This window comes from Chlorocebus sabaeus, chromosome 3, assembly GCF_047675955.1.
Source record: "Chlorocebus sabaeus isolate Y175 chromosome 3, mChlSab1.0.hap1, whole genome shotgun sequence".
Taxonomy (NCBI): Eukaryota; Metazoa; Chordata; class Mammalia; order Primates; family Cercopithecidae; genus Chlorocebus; species Chlorocebus sabaeus.
The window spans coordinates 12,067,459-12,085,977 of NC_132906.1; the positions used below are offsets into that span (position 1 = coordinate 12,067,459).

An 18,519-nucleotide genomic window follows, 5' to 3' on the forward strand; every position below is an offset into this window, starting at 1 on the left:
ATGGTCCTCTATCCCCTGTCCTCCCTGTGTTCGTCCTCGCCTGGGTGATCCCAGTTTCTAGCAGGAGTTCAGCAGAAGTCACTGACTGAAATGTACCACCTGAAACAGTATCTTACTTTCAACCGCAGCCCACCCTAAGCCATTTTATATACTACTGTAAAAATGATGATCCCAAACTTAACTCTAGATTTATGTGATTTTAAAATTTAGCTTCCTGATCCCCTTTGGGACAAAACAACCTTCTCATTACACTAGATACCCTAAAATCACCCAGGAAGTTCACATTAATCGATGACTAAATATTTGGCTAAAGGTCTATCATGGCTAGTGAATACCAATTTGGGCTTTATTTTATCCTAAATCTGGTTTAGTTAAAAATGTTTTAAGGATAGGCTGGGTGTGATGGCTCACGCCTGTAATCCCAGCACATTGGAAGGCCAATGAGACAGGGGTCACTGGAGCCCAGGAGTTCAAGACCAGCCTGGGCAACACAATGAAACTCTGTCTCTACCAAAAAAAAAATGAAAAAAATTTAGCCTGGATGTGGCTTTAGTTACTCGGGAGGCTGAAGTGGGAGGATTGTTTGAGCCTGGGAGGTAGAAGATGCAGTAAGCTATGATCCCATCACTGTACTCCAGCCAGGGTCACAGAGCAAGACCCTGTCTCAAAAAAAATAATAAAATATATTTTAAGGATTTACTGGGACAGTCATGAAAATAAAACCTCAAGGGTTTTTAAGCATGTCGTTCTTAGCACCACCACCACGAGAGATGAAAAATAAATGATATACTATTGGAATACTGCACCCATTTCTTATTCTTTTCCTTTTTTCTTTCTTTCTTTTTTTTTTTTTTTTTGAGACCAAATCTCACTCTATTACCCAGGCTGGAGTGCAATGGCACAATCTTGGCTCACTGCAACCTCCGCCTCCCGGGTTCAAGCGATTCTCCTGCCTCAGCCTCCTGAGTAGCTGGGATTACAGGCACACACCACCACACCTGGCTAATTTTTGTATTTTAGTAGAGATGGAGTTTCACCATGTTGGCCAGGCTGGTCTCGAACTCCTGACCTTGTGATCCGCTGGCCTCGGCCTCCCAAAGTGCTGGGATTACAGGTGTAAGCCATGGTGCCCAGTCACTACACCTGTTTATTAAAGTACTCAATATAAATTACACAGTCTTAAAAATACCAGCATACAAAAAAACCCCAAAATATCAGCATTCAAAAACATAAAAACAAAATACCAAGTATTACTACAATGCCTCATTATACTTGTTTCCAAAAAGATGTTGGGATTTTGTAAACAATTCACAAGGTATGTTTATTTTAATAAGTTACAACATAAACAATTACTAAAGTAAGGTCATGTCAAAAACTATACATAGAGTTTTCAGCTTTTTAAGTGTATTTTTCATTTGGGCAGCTTTTATGATCGTCCCACTATGGATTATTAGATGGTAAGTTAAGTAACTTCCGAATGCTTTTTATTTAAGGCCGGGCGCGGTGGCTCAAGCCTGTAATCCCAGCACTTTGGGAGGCCGAGACGGGCGGATCACGAGGTCAGGAGATCGAGACCATCCTGGCTAACACGGTGAAACCCCGTCTCTACTAAAAATACAAAAAACTAGCCCGGCGAGGTGGCGGGCGCCTGTAGTCCCAGCTACTCCAGAGGCTGAGGCAGGAGAATGGCGTAAACCCGGGAGGCGGAGCTTGCAGTGAGCTGAGATCCGGCCACTGCAGTCCAGCCCGGGCTACAGAGCAAGACTCCGTCTCAAAAAAAAAAAAAAAAAAAAAAAAAAAAATTGATTTAATACTTGGTTGGTCACAGCCCCTACCTATTATTATTACCGAAAGGTTTATTAACAACGTGGCTAGTTAGTTGTATAACCTTGGGCACAAAACTTTACCCTATCTGATTTTAATTTTCTCACCAGTAAAATGAGGGCTCTTTTAGAGTCTGATAATGCTTTTAATGCTCTACAATCCTGTGATTTCTAAGATGAAACGTTGTGTTGAAGTCAGCGACATTAATGTCTCTTTGGAACAACGTCACAGGACTCCAGAGAAGGTCAACCACACACCAACGTCCTGGCTATGCGATTATAGACAAAAGCCACAATGTTGCTAACTGAATCCAAAACAATCCACATGAACATTGGAGGAAAGTGAAGATTGCCCTCACACTTTGTTGCTAGGAAAGCATGGTGGATGAGCTCTAATCCGAATGGTTTATGAATTTCATACTGTGGTCTCTGACACAGCTAGCTAAACATCTAAGACCACAGCCTCAGCAATGTCTTTGTCCCTGACATCAGCCTCAACGGATTATTCATTTTCAATTTTATTCTTAAATGTAACGTGGTGATTTCTCCCTGTTTTGTAATCCAATTCTAATAAAAATGAGAAGGCAGGCAGGATTCTGATACTGGGAGATAAATAAAGCTGCATTTTGCAAGGCAGTCAGTTATTGTAAGACAGTTATTAAAACGGCTGGAGAAATGGCTTCAGACTGCAGCCAGCCTCAAATCAGCCGGGCAATCTGGCCCTTGGTGCACATGGCCTTGGATGGCTTTCTCTGAAATCAGGTTACAGGAGTCTGTGAGCTGGAGTCTGTTTTTCGACAGTTCCCACAGCACTTGACCCGGTGTTAGGCACACAGTGGCATAGTAAAACTTGTTGGCAACTCATGAAATAGTCACTACTGAAAAGACAACAAAAAAAAATTTCTAGAGCTTTTTGCATTTTGTAGTTTGGAGATAAACACTGGCTCTAATTGCAGTACTTACTAAACAGGGAATATGCTACTTAGAAGCTAAAACAGTATGTCGACAATTTTCCTTCTCCTATTCCTTAGTTAATCACAATCATCCACAGTTGTTATTGGAATTTGTTGAATTTGTGGAATTTGTGAGAATGTTGCAGGCTTTTTAATGCATATTCAAGAGTATTTGCCCTGATATAAGTTGTATGAGGAAAGTTTATAGGACCCATGAAAGCCATTCAATCCTTTTTCTAATTCTCATATGCATATGCCATTCAAATATTCTGCTTAAAGGTATCTGCATTGTTATTGTTGATATCAGGTGTCAGGCGTGATGCGAAATGCTTTATGTGCAATGGCTCACTTGACCTCACAAGAGCTTTTAAAAAGGTATTACCATTCCCAGCGGGGCGCAGTGGCTCATGCCTTTAATCTCAGCACTTTGGGGGGCTGAGGTGGGCAGATCACCTGAGGTCGGGAGTTCAAGACCAGCCTGACTAAAATGGAGAAACCTCATCTCTACTAAAACTACAAAATTAGCTGGGTGTGGGTGGCGCATGCCTGTCATCCCAGCTGCTTGGGAGCCAAGATTGTACCATTGAACTCCAGCCTGGGGGACAAGAGTGAAACTCTGTTTCAAAAAAAAAAAAAAAAAAAGGTTTTACCATTCCCATCTTATGGAGGAAGAAACTAGGATCAGGGAGGTTCAATGAGGTGCCCAAGGATGGGATCACAGATGGGATCCTGGAACTCAAACCATGCCTTTTGCTCCAATTCTAGCCCTCATTCATAACTAAATGGGAATGAGGGGATGAGAAAATGGCAAAGCTTTTAAAACATCTTTTTAAAAGAAGGAGGGTATAAATTATAAACAAAAATGCAACCGAAGAAAGGACAAATAATTCCTCACATAATTTCTTCATTTATTGATTCATACTTTAATCAGCCACTAAACACACATGTTCACCACTGCACCATGTAGTATGAGTAGTAAGAAAGGAGCTCATCTATACAGCGGGGCTTAATGAAAATGAAAGTTGTTAATGATTAGAAGAAGAAGGAAAAGTTGAACCATCAAACATCTTGACTCCTTGCAGAAGGTTCTAGGTGGGAACACTATTTCCAGTCAGAATGGTCTTTAAGAGCTTTTTAAGAGGTGAGAAACAGTAACAATGACAACATAACATAATGGTTTGTTGTTGGACAAACACCCAGACAGAGCACAGCTCGAGGCTCTTCACTGTATTATCTCTCACCCTCATGACACTCAGGTGGACATTACCGTTGCCATTTTGGAGATGAGCAACTGGACGCTTAGAACACAACCAGCGACAAAACAGTCGGAAGGCGTGAACGCAACCAGTGACAGTGTCAGGATTCAAACCCAGACACAGAGAAGCCCAGTGCCTCCCACCTTTCCTCAAAGCCATGCTGCTCAGAGCTGCCTTGCTGTAGTGTTTTTGTTGGCTGTGACATGGTATTTGCAGCAGGAAAACAAAACAAAACAAAAATGATCTTAACTTGGAGGACAGGAGAAAGTGTAGAGATCAGTAAAATAAATGAGGAGGTGTATCCCGTCATCTGTACTATGAATTGAATTTAGCTCTCTACCAGCTAAGCGGCACACGGCTCCATGGTGATTATCAAGGCAGTCAGGATTTCAAGCCGCGCTGATAACTAAGTGTAATAGGATTATGCATTTTTTTCTTTTAGAGCTGAAGCAAAAGAAGAAAAGGCCCTTTAAGCTGAGGTTTTCATGTTGTTTTTTTCCTGTTACAAACTAGTCCAGAATGATCCCAGAGACCTCAAGGAGTGTTAGAGCTTATTTCACTTACATAGGGAAAAAGAAAGACAGAGTATTTGCTAGGTACATGCATACTCTTCTAGCCCTTCTTGCCTCAATCTGGACTTAGATTCAATGGACTCAACTTAGCAGAAAAGTCACACGGAGAAGAAGGCAATGAACACAGCCCATGCCTAATACCACATTTTCATTCGATGATATTTGAACCATAAATATACTTCACTTCAAAAACACCTTTAAAACTGTGTATTAAATGAATTTTGGTAAATAATTTAAGTAAGGAGAGATGGTTAATATTCATCATGGAAACATTCTGCTATGAACTTCAGTTTACTAAGGGGACTAATGTTTTCATTAAAAAAAGTTTTGACTGAATCTTAAAAAAAAAAATCCCTGATTTACATACGTTGTAAATGCAGATTCTTTCATGGTAAGAATATTTTAAAAAGGTTAATCAGCATTTGTTTTTGACTTAAAAGTAAGTTTATACTTAAACATCATATTTTAAGGCATTTAGCACAGAATGAAATTGCTTTAATATAAACTAGATATAATTTGTCATGTTTTTTAATAGAAAACTTTTCAATGCTATAATGCTTTGCTTGCATTTGGCAGAATATCAAACAAATTCAAAATAGTGAAGAATTAAGACAAAAAGAAACATGATTCTCAACCCTCAGATATGGGCTTCTTTGGAGAAAGTGAAAATGAATTTTTAAAAAATCAGAAATGAACAACTCACTGTGTTATTGAAAGGAGATTATATATGCTGTTAGTCATTTTTTAAAATGACCACAGCTACCATAGAGACTTTGATTGACATTTTCCTGGGGCTGCAGCCCCCTCTTGTATAAACATATACACATACCAATATGTTATGTGAACAGCAATCTTCCAGTGACTTCAAGGAAAAACTTGTTTTTGTAAAAGAACTCATATTTTCCCATGCTACTTCACTTCTTGTGCAAGAACTTTTATGAGATTCTAGTGAACTGTGTTTTATTTATTTTCCTTTGTTTTTTCTCTCTTACTGGAAGAAAACATTATCTGGATGTAATCATGTTCAATGAGAATACATTCTGACTCAGGAGATGATTTAAATCAATGACCAACAATTAAAATGCCTAATCTGCCACTACTTTGGATATGGCAATTTAATTTGACTAGGTCAACACATTCATTTATTTTAATGCAATATATTCCTTCCCCCCCGGAAGGAACGCTATTTCTGTAATCCCCTGTTATTGACATCTTTGCAGATTTAGCCACTCTGTCTGTAACTCAACTGACTAAAGTTGAAGTTATGTAGCGGGAAAAATACAAAGTGAACATCTCTAGCCTACTTCATCAAAGTCCCCGGGGACCACATTTTTCTCTCAGGAGAGTATCCTGTAATTCACTGAATCATTGCTCGTGTTCTCACTATCAGTAAGCCTGTGTGGTGTTCCAGCCACCTGGAGCTGACAAGTATTTCTCTGTGGTGAAGGATACCATAGCAACCAGATTTGCCGCATGGACAGAAAGCAGTCATAACGATGCTGCAATTTTAGCCAGGAAGCCGACACGTAGCACCCACGACAGTATTATCGTAAAGCGTGTCTTGAGATCTGAAAATTCATTATTTTCCAGGACTTAGTTCTTTAGACACAAGAATGGAAATTACCCCAAGCCCTAAGAGAAGGAAGGCAGTAGTTAAGATGGGAAAGATCATATGTTTCAAATCTGTCTCTCTTTCTTACAAGCAATGCCAACCTGGAGAAGTTAATAAACCCTCTGAGCCTCAGTTTTTTCATCTGTAAAATGGAGACAATCACTCTCCCTCAAAGGGTGGCTGTGAGGATGAAATGAGGTAATCTGAACTGTGGTTGGCAGATGGGACACACATAACAACTAAAAGCTTTCTCCATTTGGTTAAGAAGGGAGGTAATAGACACTTAGAGGACATAAGAACAATGGTCTCCAAAATAGGGTTCAGATGATTAGATGAGAAATGTTATCTGTGTTTAAAATATTGAATTAAAATATTCTAAAATATTTTTAAAGAATTAGGCTGGGCACGGTGGCTCATGCCTGTAATCCCAGCACTTTGGGAGGCCGAGGTGGGTGGATCACTTGAGGTCAGGAGTTCAAGACCAGCCTGGCCAACATGGCGAAACCCCAACTCTACTAAGACAACAAAAATTAGCCGGGTGTGGTGACGCATGCCTGTAATCCCAGCTACTCAGGAAGCTGAGGCACAAGAATCACTGAAACCTGGGAGACAAAGTAAGCTGAGGTTGCGCCACCACTCTCCAGCCTGGGCAATGAAGTGAGACTCCATCTCAATAATAATAATAATAATAAATAAAAACAAAATAAATATTTTTAAAGAAATAAATTGTTATGCCAGTATACAATATCAGGATATGATAGGAGGTGCCCTCACTGGAGCTGCCAGCCTGCTGGTGGTCTCTGGGAGGGAGGATGCGGATTATACAGTAGAGAAGATTGACCCCAGCAATCTTACCTCCACGCTTGCTTTCAGTACTGCCCTACATCATGATGTGCAGCAGCCGACATGGACTTGATTGACAGACTATTGACAGACTATGACAGACTATGAGCTACATTGCTTATCTTTAACCAAACTAATCCCCACAAAATGGAGAGGCAACTTAAAAAGATTCTTGCAGAGGAACCACAAGGAGAAAATATTAATTACCAGCAACGAGTAGCCAACAAGAAAGAGACGAAGCTGAAATTTCCCTACTCCTAGTACTGGCTCTGTTAACAGTCACATCTACAAGGCAACAATGATGAACATAGATTTAGACCAGACAAGAAGCCAACTGAACTAGTGTAAAATTGTCTGGAAGACAATTTGAAATAGAGATTTACATAATTATTGATGAACTTTGGCCTTTATGACTTGAGATATTAATGATAGTAGAACTGCATATAACTTATAAAATACATAAAGATATATTGGGAGGACTGCTCAAGATTTTGTTACTGATATGAGTGTATATTCAAAAAAGGCTGGGGTCACTGTGCCGGGGAAATGAATACAGAGTGGCCACACTGCCTGCTTCCCAGCCTTTTTCACACATGGCATACACGTTGTGTTTGTACTGCATGCTGGGATAAGCTAGGCTACGGGAAGCCCAAGCCTTTGGTCGCCCCAGGTCCTGCTCAGCCAGCCCAAGACAGAGGAGGTCAATATTTTCAGCACACCTATTACCAGTTCAGAGCACACTCATATCCCACGTGAGGTACCCTGTAAGCACACTGGTTGAAAACTCAGTTCTACAGACAGATTTAGGTGGGGTTAATTATTGAAGAATAGAGCTATTGGTGCTGAGTTATCTCTATAGACAAAGGAAGAGAGTTGTGTGTGTGTGTATGTGTGTGTGTGTGTGTGTTTAATGGACCTTTTAAGAGTCAGCCCAATAAAACTTGTTTGTATCACAAGTGGGTTTATTGTCAGAGTTAAATATTTATGCTATCTCATTCTCTCAGACCTGGTGAAGGAACAAACTTTATATATTTGTAAATATTCTCTTTCCTCTCCATCAGCGAGCTGATTCCACTTCGGTCTGCCCAGCATTCGACACAGTGCTGCTGCTGACGCAGTAAGTGCTAATGTATGCTTGCCTGATGGATCAGCAAGCCACGATACAGCCAACACCCTGCTCATCAGTCCTTATATTTGTATCTAGTTAGATCCTTTTCCTGTTCCTCCCAGGAGCTAATCCAAAACGTTGCCACTGAATTCCAATCCCCGGCTGCTGACTCTTAGCTGACTTCCCCTCTTCCTTGATGAGGTCACCAAGACCATCTTACAAAAGCTGTTTCAGGCCGGGTGCGATGGCTCACGCCTGTAATCCCAGCACTTTGGGAGGTCGAGGTGGGCGGATCATGAGGTCAGGAGATCAAGACCTTCCACTATGGTGAAACTCTGTCTCTACTAAAAATACAAAAACATTAGCCGGGCACGGTGGCACATGCCTGTAGTCCCAGCTACTTGGCAGGCTGAGGCGGGAGAATCCCTTGAACCCAGGGGGTGTAGGTTGTAGTGAGCTGAGATCACGCCACTGCACTCCAGCCTGGGTGACGGAGTGAGACTCCATCTCAAAAAACAAAACAGAAGAAAAGCTATTTCAACACCAAATATGTCAACCTAAACCATCCAGGAAAAAAAACCTGTCATCTTTGACTTGTTCTTTATTAACCAAGCCCACAGTCACTAAGGGATGCTTTGTTTCTCTTCTTTTCCCTCTTCTGCCCACACCGCCTAACTTACCAGTCAACCTGTGAGCATCCCAGGCTCACCCGGCATCAGAGCCTTGGCCCTACCTATCTTTCCTCTCTGCTTGACACGGGCTTACTCCAGACATTTAGAGACTCTGCCTGAAGCCTCCTTCCTTCAGGTCTTCCCTCAAGCTCCTTCTCCAAGAGGCCTTCCTTAATGACCTTGAATATATATTGCAAAATGTACAGAAATTAACCCTTCTCCCGCACCTCCATACCCCCTTTCCCTATTTTATTCCTTCTCTTTATCAGTTATCACTAAAATAAACATAGTTCATTTATTTATGCTATTCACTCTCCGTCTTCCCCACTAGAGCATAAGCTCCAAGAGTCAGGAAACTTTGTTTTCCTGTTTTGCTCATTCCTGTGTCTAGTCTAACACTGGGCCTAGCACACAGTAGATATCTAATGAATATATACTTAATAAATGGAGAGTTGGTTTATCACAATGGACATATAAATGGTGCTACTGCATCTTCTCTGATGCACTTTCTACCAAAATATTCATCCTAAATTAAAAGTTGAAAATCGCCACCTTCCTCATAATTTGTCAGTAACTACATGTGATTTATTAAATAGCATCTAAGACCCTTAAAAACTTCTAGCCCCCGTCTCCCTTTCCAATCGCGTTTCCCAGTGCAGTGATCTTTCCATCCATCCCTAAGGTATAGTCACGCTGAGGTTCACTCATTTATTTTTGAACCCATTAAACACTTTAAAGTCTTTGTGTTTTCAAACATACGTCCTTTGATCTTGAGCATGTTTCCTACTTTACCATCTAGTGAAATCTGTTTCCAGGCCACGTTTCGTATCACGCATGAAGCTTTTCCATTCTTCGAATTGGATTTAAATATGTGCTCCATAGTACGTTGCCTTAAGCCTCTGATTACGAAAAAAAAAATCATTCTTCCTTGAATTGTGTCCATATCTGTCCCCAAGACACGACTCTAATATTCTTGAGAAGATATTATAGGCCTGTCTCCTTTTCATAGTTCCTTACATACAGTAGTTGCTCAATAAATGTTGGTTGACATTAAGTATACAGTGTGACTAGCTGTGCATTTTGGAGGAGGAGAATTGTAAAGAGATAAGCATTTAGGTCCTTTGTAGAAATAATACACCAACACCAAAGTGAATGTCAGCAAAACTGAAAAGAAACATAAAGCTAGAGTTTAAGCCAGCATGAAGCAGAAGACTTTACAAGAAACTCTAAAGATAAAGATAACTTCTTCTGCTCTGCTGGAATGCCTGGCACAGAGAGCTCACTTATTTTGGAATTTGATCCTCAGCTAAAAATAAACGGCTTTTATTGAAACTGAGTTCCCAATATTGTTGTTTAACTATTTTGTGGTTTCATTCAGGTGCTTGCAAGGCCAAAAGAACACTAATCAGGATGCCTCAGTGTTACATAAGGGTTCTTTTCATGGAGTAATTTACGGTTAGTTTAAGAAATTGTACCTCATCTGCTTGCTGGGTTTCTCCTCCTTAGGCATGTCTCATAATGTATATACGGCCAGTCATTGGCTGGGCCCAGTACCAATGGCCCAGGATGCAGGATAATAAGCACGTGTGGGAAGAACAGTGGTTCTCAGGAGACTGTTTTAAATCACTGTTTTCTTTTGGGGAGTAGAGAACCAATAATTCCAAGAAGCTTTTATGGCGTAATCTTTGCTGAGGCAGTAGAGCATGTTTGAAATCTGGGCCCATGAGCAACAAATTCAGACAGCATCCTCTTGCCCTTTGCTGAGTACAGAATAAACAGGTCTCTGGAGAGGCCCCACAGAGGCTGAAGGTAACCGTACACACCCCCTTCTAGCCCTGTGGTCTGCTGACAGAGCTCATGCCCTTCCTTGCCATCCCCCAGGAGCTCCTGGGGCTGGAGGATAATGAAGCTTTCTTCAGCCAGCAGCTTGCTCTCTCATTCACATGTAGGTCCCCTAACCAGCCTGGCTCAGCTCAAGCTCAGCTAAATGACCTACTCGTCCCTGTGCCACCCACCATCTGTATGTGGAAGCCCTTGGCAAGGCAGGAGCCACCGTGCCAACCCCGTGAAGGCTGCTTCAGTCTTCCAAAGCGTCACCAGCAACGAGACCACTTCAAGGTGCTCTCCTGGTCACTGACACTTAAGTTCCCTGTAGTGAATTTCTCAGGACTCCACTTTCCCCTGCTCCTTCTATCCCTAACCTGCTGCCACTGACATTGCATATGCGCTTGGCTGTTGCCCTACTGGGGGACTTACCTGTATATGTATTTCTGTGTTTCTACTCACTTTGGAAGTTGGCGCTCCTTCACCTTTTAAACAGTGAACTCTCTGAAGCAGAGGACTTGCACCCACTTACTCAGTTGTTGCACATGGAACACAGCCAAACAGGACCATTTAGAAACACGCTTAAAGAAGCAATGTGCTTCTCTGCACTTTGGGGATGAGAGAGAAATGTTCCTGCCCACTAGCAATCCTTGGCTCTGACCCCTGTACTGAGAGCTTCAGGGGGGCCACTATTAGCGGGGATGCACTTTAAGTATTATTCCAAGAATTGGAAACAGAACCCTCCCACACCGAGCCCAGACGTGGTGATGGACAGTGTATCTCAGTGGCATGGCCCCATCAAACCCCGTGTTCCATCGACTACACGAACCCATTTTGGTCAGTGATTATTTCTGGTCCTCCTGTGGTTTATCCCGACGTAACATGCAGAAACTAGTATAATAACATGGTTTTATCTCTGCCAGTTATTCCATGTAAAAAGAGATTAAATGAGAGATTACCAAAAAACTTCCATAATTCACATACTTTTCTTTATAGTCTTTGAACAAATAGACTCAAGTTTTCTTTTTAACCATTTTTTTTTTTTTTTTTTTTTTTTTTTTTTTTGAGACGGAGTCTCGCTCTGTCGCCCAGACTGGAGTGCAGTGGCCGGATCTCAGCTCACTGCAAGCTCCGCCTCCCGGGTTTACGCCATTCTCCTGCCTCAGCCTCCCGAGTAGCTGGGACTACAGGCGCCGCCACCTCGCCCGGCTAGTTTTTTTTTTTTGTATTTTTTAGTAGAGATGGGGTTTCACCGTGTTAGCCAGGATGGTCTCGATCTCCTGACCTCGTGATCCGCCCGTCTCGGCCTCCCAAAGTGCTGGGATTACAGGCTTGAGCCACCGCGCCCGGCCAACCATTTTTTTTTTTTTGTGAGACAGAGTCTCACTCTGTCGCCCAGGCTGGAGTGCAGTGGTACGATCTTGGCTCACTGCAAGCTCCGCCTCCCAGGTTCACGCCATTCTCCTGCCTCAGCCTCCCACATAGCTGGGACTACAGGCGCCCACCACCACGCTCGGCTAAATTTTTGTATTTTTAGTAGAGACGGGGTTTTACCGTGTTAGCCAGGATGGTCTCGATCTCCTGACCTCGTGATCTGCCCGCCTCGGCCTCCCAAAGTGCTGGGATTACAGGCATGAGCTACCGCTCTCAGCCTTTTTTTTTTTTTAACTGTTTTAAACCTCAGCTCAAGAGCAAAGTTAAGCCAGTTTGAATCTCCAGCTCTCCAGGTAGTCAATGTTTGAATGAAAATGGTTGAGGCAAGCCTTCTAGGCCCTTTCTGATGCTCAGATTATTCTGTCAAAGAATTTTCAAATTCTGACCTCAAAGGTTACCTTATTTTCAACATTTTTCTAAATTTAAAGCGAAGGGAGAGTAGTAAAATTGGAAGCATGGTAAGAAGTTGCTCAACTTGATTGTTCCAAGTATATCCTTGATTCTGTGTAAAGAACCTAAAAACGGAGGCCTTATGGTCAACATAATTAGTACATAATCTGTCAAGCAACCTTTGGATTCTTCAGAATTTTAATTTGATTATAAAAGTAATACTGGTCACTTATTTGCCATTTTTCATATTATTTATAAATAATATCATGCTGAACATCTTTGTTGGGAAAGCTTTGTCTACATTTTTATGAAACCATTTCGTTAGGATAATTTCCTAGGAGAATTATTGGATCAGAGGATCTTGACAGATGCTGCCAAACTGCCTTTCAAAAAGATGGTCAGATTTTCTTTTTAAAACACAGCTAGTCACAAATATGCCAAGGCTCTCTCAGAATAGAGACAGGTGGATGATAGTTTTAATGTTTAGTTACCTAACTATGATTAGTAGGATTCAGATAGGACTAGTAGGTTAATAGTTAATCTGCTGGTGATTAGATGCAGGGTTCTGGGTTGTTGGAACCTCAGGTTCCCAGCTGAAAACAGTCTATATGCTGTTATGCCGTAAGGGACAATTTATTCCAGACACACAAATGGGTACCAGGGTTGTGTCCCAGAAAGTGTGTAATGACAGGACCCCACAAAGAAGTGATATGGAAAGACTGACTTTCTCATTCATTCAACAAACATTAGTTGAACACCAACCAGACATGAGAAACTACAGCAAGCGCCAGGGAGTCAAAGCAGCATGGTACCTGGCCTGTCTTTGCAGAGCCTAGGGAGGAAGGCAGATGTGTAAAGAAAGAAAGAAGTAGAACAAGATAAAGCCTTGATGAGAAGTTTGGAACCGTGAATGAAGGAGGCTCTAGCTCTGTGGAGGACTGGTGGTGGGGAAGGTTTTAAAGGCAAGTGATATTTAAGGTAGCTTTGGAGGAGGAGGATGTTGGCAAGTGGTAGAGAAAATATTTAGTGGAGCGCAGGGACAGAACCGGGCAGAGTGTGGACGTGTGAAAACACAGGGTGTAATAGTGAAGTCATCTGGTGGGTGAGGCAGGAGGGACATGGGTGGCAAAAATCACTAGCTTCCTCTTTCTGAGAGGGACTCTGGGGGCTCCAAAGAAACACACCTTTGAGGAAATCAAAAAAGATTAAGGGGAGCCTTTGAATGATGGGCAGAATTTATTAAGAAAGGGAAGAAAGGAATATTCCAGGAACAAAGAAGCTGTCGAAGTTCAATTAGCGACTTTAAATGGCCTGAAAGTTTTCAAAGCATTTTCATGCGCATCATGTCATATGAACCTCTCAAACACCTCCTGCGGTAAGGCACACATTCTGATTCCCACACTGCAGCAGAAGAGCACAGTTGAATGGCGTGGCTCCCAAGGTTGCCACGCTTCGAGATTCTGGGGGCCACCACGCACCTGTGTGCACAGAACAGGGTGCGTGGTGGTCCTTAGAATCTCTGCACTGGCAGCTGAGACTGCAGGTCTGGCTTCTGATGTCCCTTGCACTACACTAAGCTGAGATCATGTTCATCATGTAAAATGGAAAGGATTTAAAATGAAAACACATTAATCACTCCTATCTTTTAATATCTTACATGCTGCTATGCTATCACTTTTACTGGATTATTTTGAAAGATGAAGTGCATGTGTGTGTATATACATATGAAGATTAGCATATATTTATTTTTATGGTGTATCTATGTATCTATAAAATGTGAGAAAATACTATGTACCTTAATCTGTACTATTATCCATTTTCTTTACATTAGGAAGTTTAAAAAATACATATATTCAATCATACTAAATCAAAGCAGCACCACACCAATTTTAGCCCGATTTTTAAAACTTCAACCTGTTTGAGGAAATGACCAGTCTTACACAATGCTGAGAATCTTGATGAGAAAATCAAATAACTATTCCACAAAGAGAAAATAATACATGCAAATACCTTCAAGAGCAGCCTCCAATAAACAAAAGTACTACTACATAAGATTATAGAATTTTGTTTTTAATTTTGTTTTAACTTTAAAAGGCTAAAGTTTTTAGCTTTTTCAGTGTAACGCAGAAGTTCTGTCTAAGAGAGTGGAGGCAATTTCATTAATGGCATAAGTACCAAAAGCTAATAGCACAAGATGCATTGTAAATGTCTTAATGACATTTGAAATATCTCTGGGAGACAAAAATGGCTATAATTATTTACTATATTTGTAAGCAGTGAAATGGATTTATCAAAAGGTTAATTATCTTCCTCAAGGTCACAAAATTAGGCAGCATAAGGGTAGTGTCTGAAATCCAAGGCTTCTGACTGTTACCTTGGTCTTTGAAATCAATTAAAAACGTCTCCAGAAGGTCTGACGTGGGTACTGTCAGAGGCTGGCAAAATTCTTTTACACGTTAGAAAAACAGGTCCGGATGCTACCTTGTCACATGTCAGCATGTGTCAGCACATGTGAGTTTAGCTCATGCAGAACATACTGGTTGGCATGGATGATTCCTTCACAGGCAGATAAGAATCTACACATCAACAACAGTATGTCCCAGTATTGCACAAAGAGTAGCAGGCACACATCTCTAAATGACTACATAGGTTGCACGGAGTGTACAAAGAACTCTGTCTACTGATATTTCCTTCCTCTCATTTTTCACATTCAGACTGTAGGAAACAGACTAAGCTAATGAAAAGACAGTACGACAAAACCTTCAACTTTCAGTTTCTGATTTCCCCAATAAGAAAAGACATAAATGTGGCATTTCTTATGAGACGCGTGGAAAGAACCCCGTAGAAACCATATGGTTGTCAGTAACGGCATAATCTCATTCAAAGGTGCTAAGAACACTAATGAGACCAGGATGTCAGGAAAAGCAGAAATAGATCAATATTTCTCTCCCATTTTCAGTTGTCCTCACCATTAGTCTCTGCACCAGCTCTATGTAAATGAAATCAATCAGCAAGGATTTCTGTAAAATGCATAAAACAGTTGTCCTCTAGGCTCTACCGGAAGATAAATGATTCCAGACGTTGGCCTGTGGCCATTTTCCCACACATGCTCCAGAGCTCTGACATCCATATTGGGCCATAACACTGAGTGGTTTCTACTTTGGCGAGTTTACAGCCAGCGCTTCCACTTCTGGTTTGGACTAGACAGCCTGCTAACGCAGATGCAAAATAAATCCCTTTCCGCCTGTGTAAATTGTAAAAGAACTGACTTTTTCCAATAAAGGAGCTCCTGTGAGCCCCCTGAAAACTTTCTGCTACCGCTCATAGAATCTGATTCTCAATCACTGCTTTAGATCCCCTTGGAATTAGACAAATCCTGGTCTAATAAAACATGCGACATATGACATCGAACGCAAACCACTTAGATGTAACATACAATTACGAACAGCCCAAGTCCAACTTTGAAAACGAAGCCGTTGGAAAATGTATTAAACATAAATAGCAGGATTGTTTCATATGGTAGCTTATGTTCTGCAAGAGGGGAACAGACTTTTTGAGAAAGATAAACTACAGAAGATCCAGAAGCAGCTTCCTTTAAAAATGATGTCAACACCAATAACATTATTTGGAAGGCTCATAGGAAGTCCAGGTCATATTCATAGCTATTTAAGTAACGTAGCCCATGGAATTAAGCATCCTAATACAAAGTATTTACTGCCAACCTCGTCAATCTGAAAGGTGGGTCACTTTCTTAATAAACTGCCTTTGAGGAAATATACAAATAATTTTGCCCATTGTTATAAATAGAGAGAGAAGGAAGGAAGGAAGGAAGGAAGGCCTTATCTGTATCTGTAGTCTGAGATAAAACAATTCTCTCTGAGATTAAATAAATGTAAAATAAATCTAACTGTAACTTGCAAATGTTTCTAGAGTGAGTAGCCAAAATGACAGTCACTGCTTTTTAATTTTAAATCAAGTTCGTGTTAAGAGAATGTTGTAAATATCAAGTCCACTACAAAGAAAACTTTTTATATCAATGACAAAACTCACAATCTACATAGGAAGTAACTGTTGTCTTTCCCACCACCACGACCTCTTTTTCTATGGAACACAAACTTACTTTGTTTAAAATTGTCCTTAGGCTCTGCTGTACCTTTCAAACAAAACCCCTCTCTTCTTCAATTCATTTTCAGCTTTCTTGAAAACTGCTCCTCAGAAACTGACAGATGGTGCATCTGTCAGCGAATGTTTTCTCTTCGTTATCTCTGCCAGCTAATATTTCCTCTGAGCTTGGCTGTTGTCTGTGAGACTGGTCCACATCATTCTAGCCTGATCAATGGTGTGCCTGGTTTGAGGTTGGTTTTGGCCCCGCCTCCAGCTCTAAGAGAAAAAAATGAAAACTCACAGCTGGATTTCCTATAAATCCTCTTTTTAAAACTGGCTCTGCCGCTCTGGCACATACCAGAGGAAACGCTGCCAGTCTATCACAAACCAAGGGGGGTGCTCCTTCTCCTAGGCACCCCCACCGCTAGTGTCAGGTGCCTTCCTTATATAACACATCCCATTTTAAGTTAGCCTAAAACTTCACAGGAAGGGAGCAAGTGTTTTAAACCAAGCTTAGGTTTTTCCATGCCTAATAAGACTCGAAAGAAGATGCCCATGACTGAAACACACACACACACACACACACACACCCATGACTAAATAATTTTTAATTTGTTAAAATTGTGCAAACCAATTCCAAGGAGAAAACGGAAAAGGAGAAAATGCCAAAATAGGACATAACAAAATTAGCGCACATTTAATTCTGTGGCCTTAAAAAACTCAGGTCATCCTTCACATTTGGATGACATTACGGATGACATTACACCCTCAGCTGGCAACAGGATTTGCTGGTATTTACTTTGCCAATGAACTTGGTGAATCAGGAGAAAGCATGGGATGCATTTCAGGTTCCAGATGAGAGGCGATTGCTTCTCTGGGTTAACGGCTACCAAGTGGGGTTGAACAGGTGACTGTGGAACAATCAGTCTGCTCTGTAAGTGAGCACGACAAACAATGCACTGTAGCCTTTTGTATTCTGCATGCTCAGTGGTAATCCCACCTTATCAGTGAGTGGACGCCACACATTTACTACGAATAGAGAAAGTGAGTGTTCCTAAACTAAGGCTAAATATTGGAATACTGTAATAGGATTCAGAGTCACAGGATCTGGATTCAAGTCTCAGTTTTATTTCTCGACAGTGTCCACGAACATGAAAGGCACAGAGTATGCTCTGGAGACCTCACAGATGACAGCAGATCAAATGAAGATGACAAAGAACTTTGTTGTTATTATGCAACATTCGCATTGTTCTTTTCAACAACAGAGAGAGTATTAAATAAATATATATGTTTAATCTGGCAGAGGATGATACCAAACTACCACTGCCCGCGATAAGGACAGCCAAAGATAAAAGGATTCCAGGAATAAGGTGCAGAGTATACAGTGCATGCTGAGGATAACAGTCACTCAGATTTTAAATGTTTGAGCTCCACAGTGAGGGAGAATACAAAGTAAGCATAGGGCAGAGTGGGGCTGAGTAGTAAAAGTTTGAGACCTTAGTTCTCCTTTCACTCTCACTCAATAGAACCCTAGAATTGGCATCTGCCATTAGTCAGCGAGCTCCTTAAAGGCAAGAACACACACAATTGGCGTCTGTCAAATAAGAGAACGAATGAGACCTTGAACTAGATAAGAGGTACTCACTCTAAGAGATGGAATATAGAGTATTGTGAGATGCCTGAGTTTGAAGTTGTAAAATCAGATACTTCAAGGTTGAGAGTGCCTGCGTGTCTCAACCTTGTAGGGATTTGTAGGGAGAGAGGCTTTCTGAGTCACTGAAAAGTAACATGAGAGATTTTGTTCAGGGTCCTCTGATTTCGTCCAGTTTTCTACACTCACCCCCCAATTCCACCCCTTTCCCACTTCCTCCATGAGAACGTCATTCTGTGACAATGAACTTGAGTCAAGAACCAGGATGTCTGTAAACA

General features: G+C 41.3%; 1 protein-coding gene across 10 annotated transcripts in view; it reads right to left on the reverse strand.

Moving 5' to 3' along the window:
- The window catches only part of STARD13 (StAR related lipid transfer domain containing 13), a 550,191-nt gene that overhangs the window by 87,538 nt on the left and 444,134 nt on the right, over positions 1-18,519 (reverse strand). The window contains exon 1 of one of the 10 annotated variants that reach the window (XM_073013316.1): positions 16,607-16,859. The exons of 8 other annotated variants lie outside the window; for them this stretch is intronic. The gene's annotated coding sequence lies outside the window, so the exon portion shown is untranslated. Of the gene's footprint in view, positions 1-16,606; positions 16,860-18,519 lie in introns of those variants that run through there. One more of the 10 variants, XM_073013320.1, reaches the window with a different exon arrangement.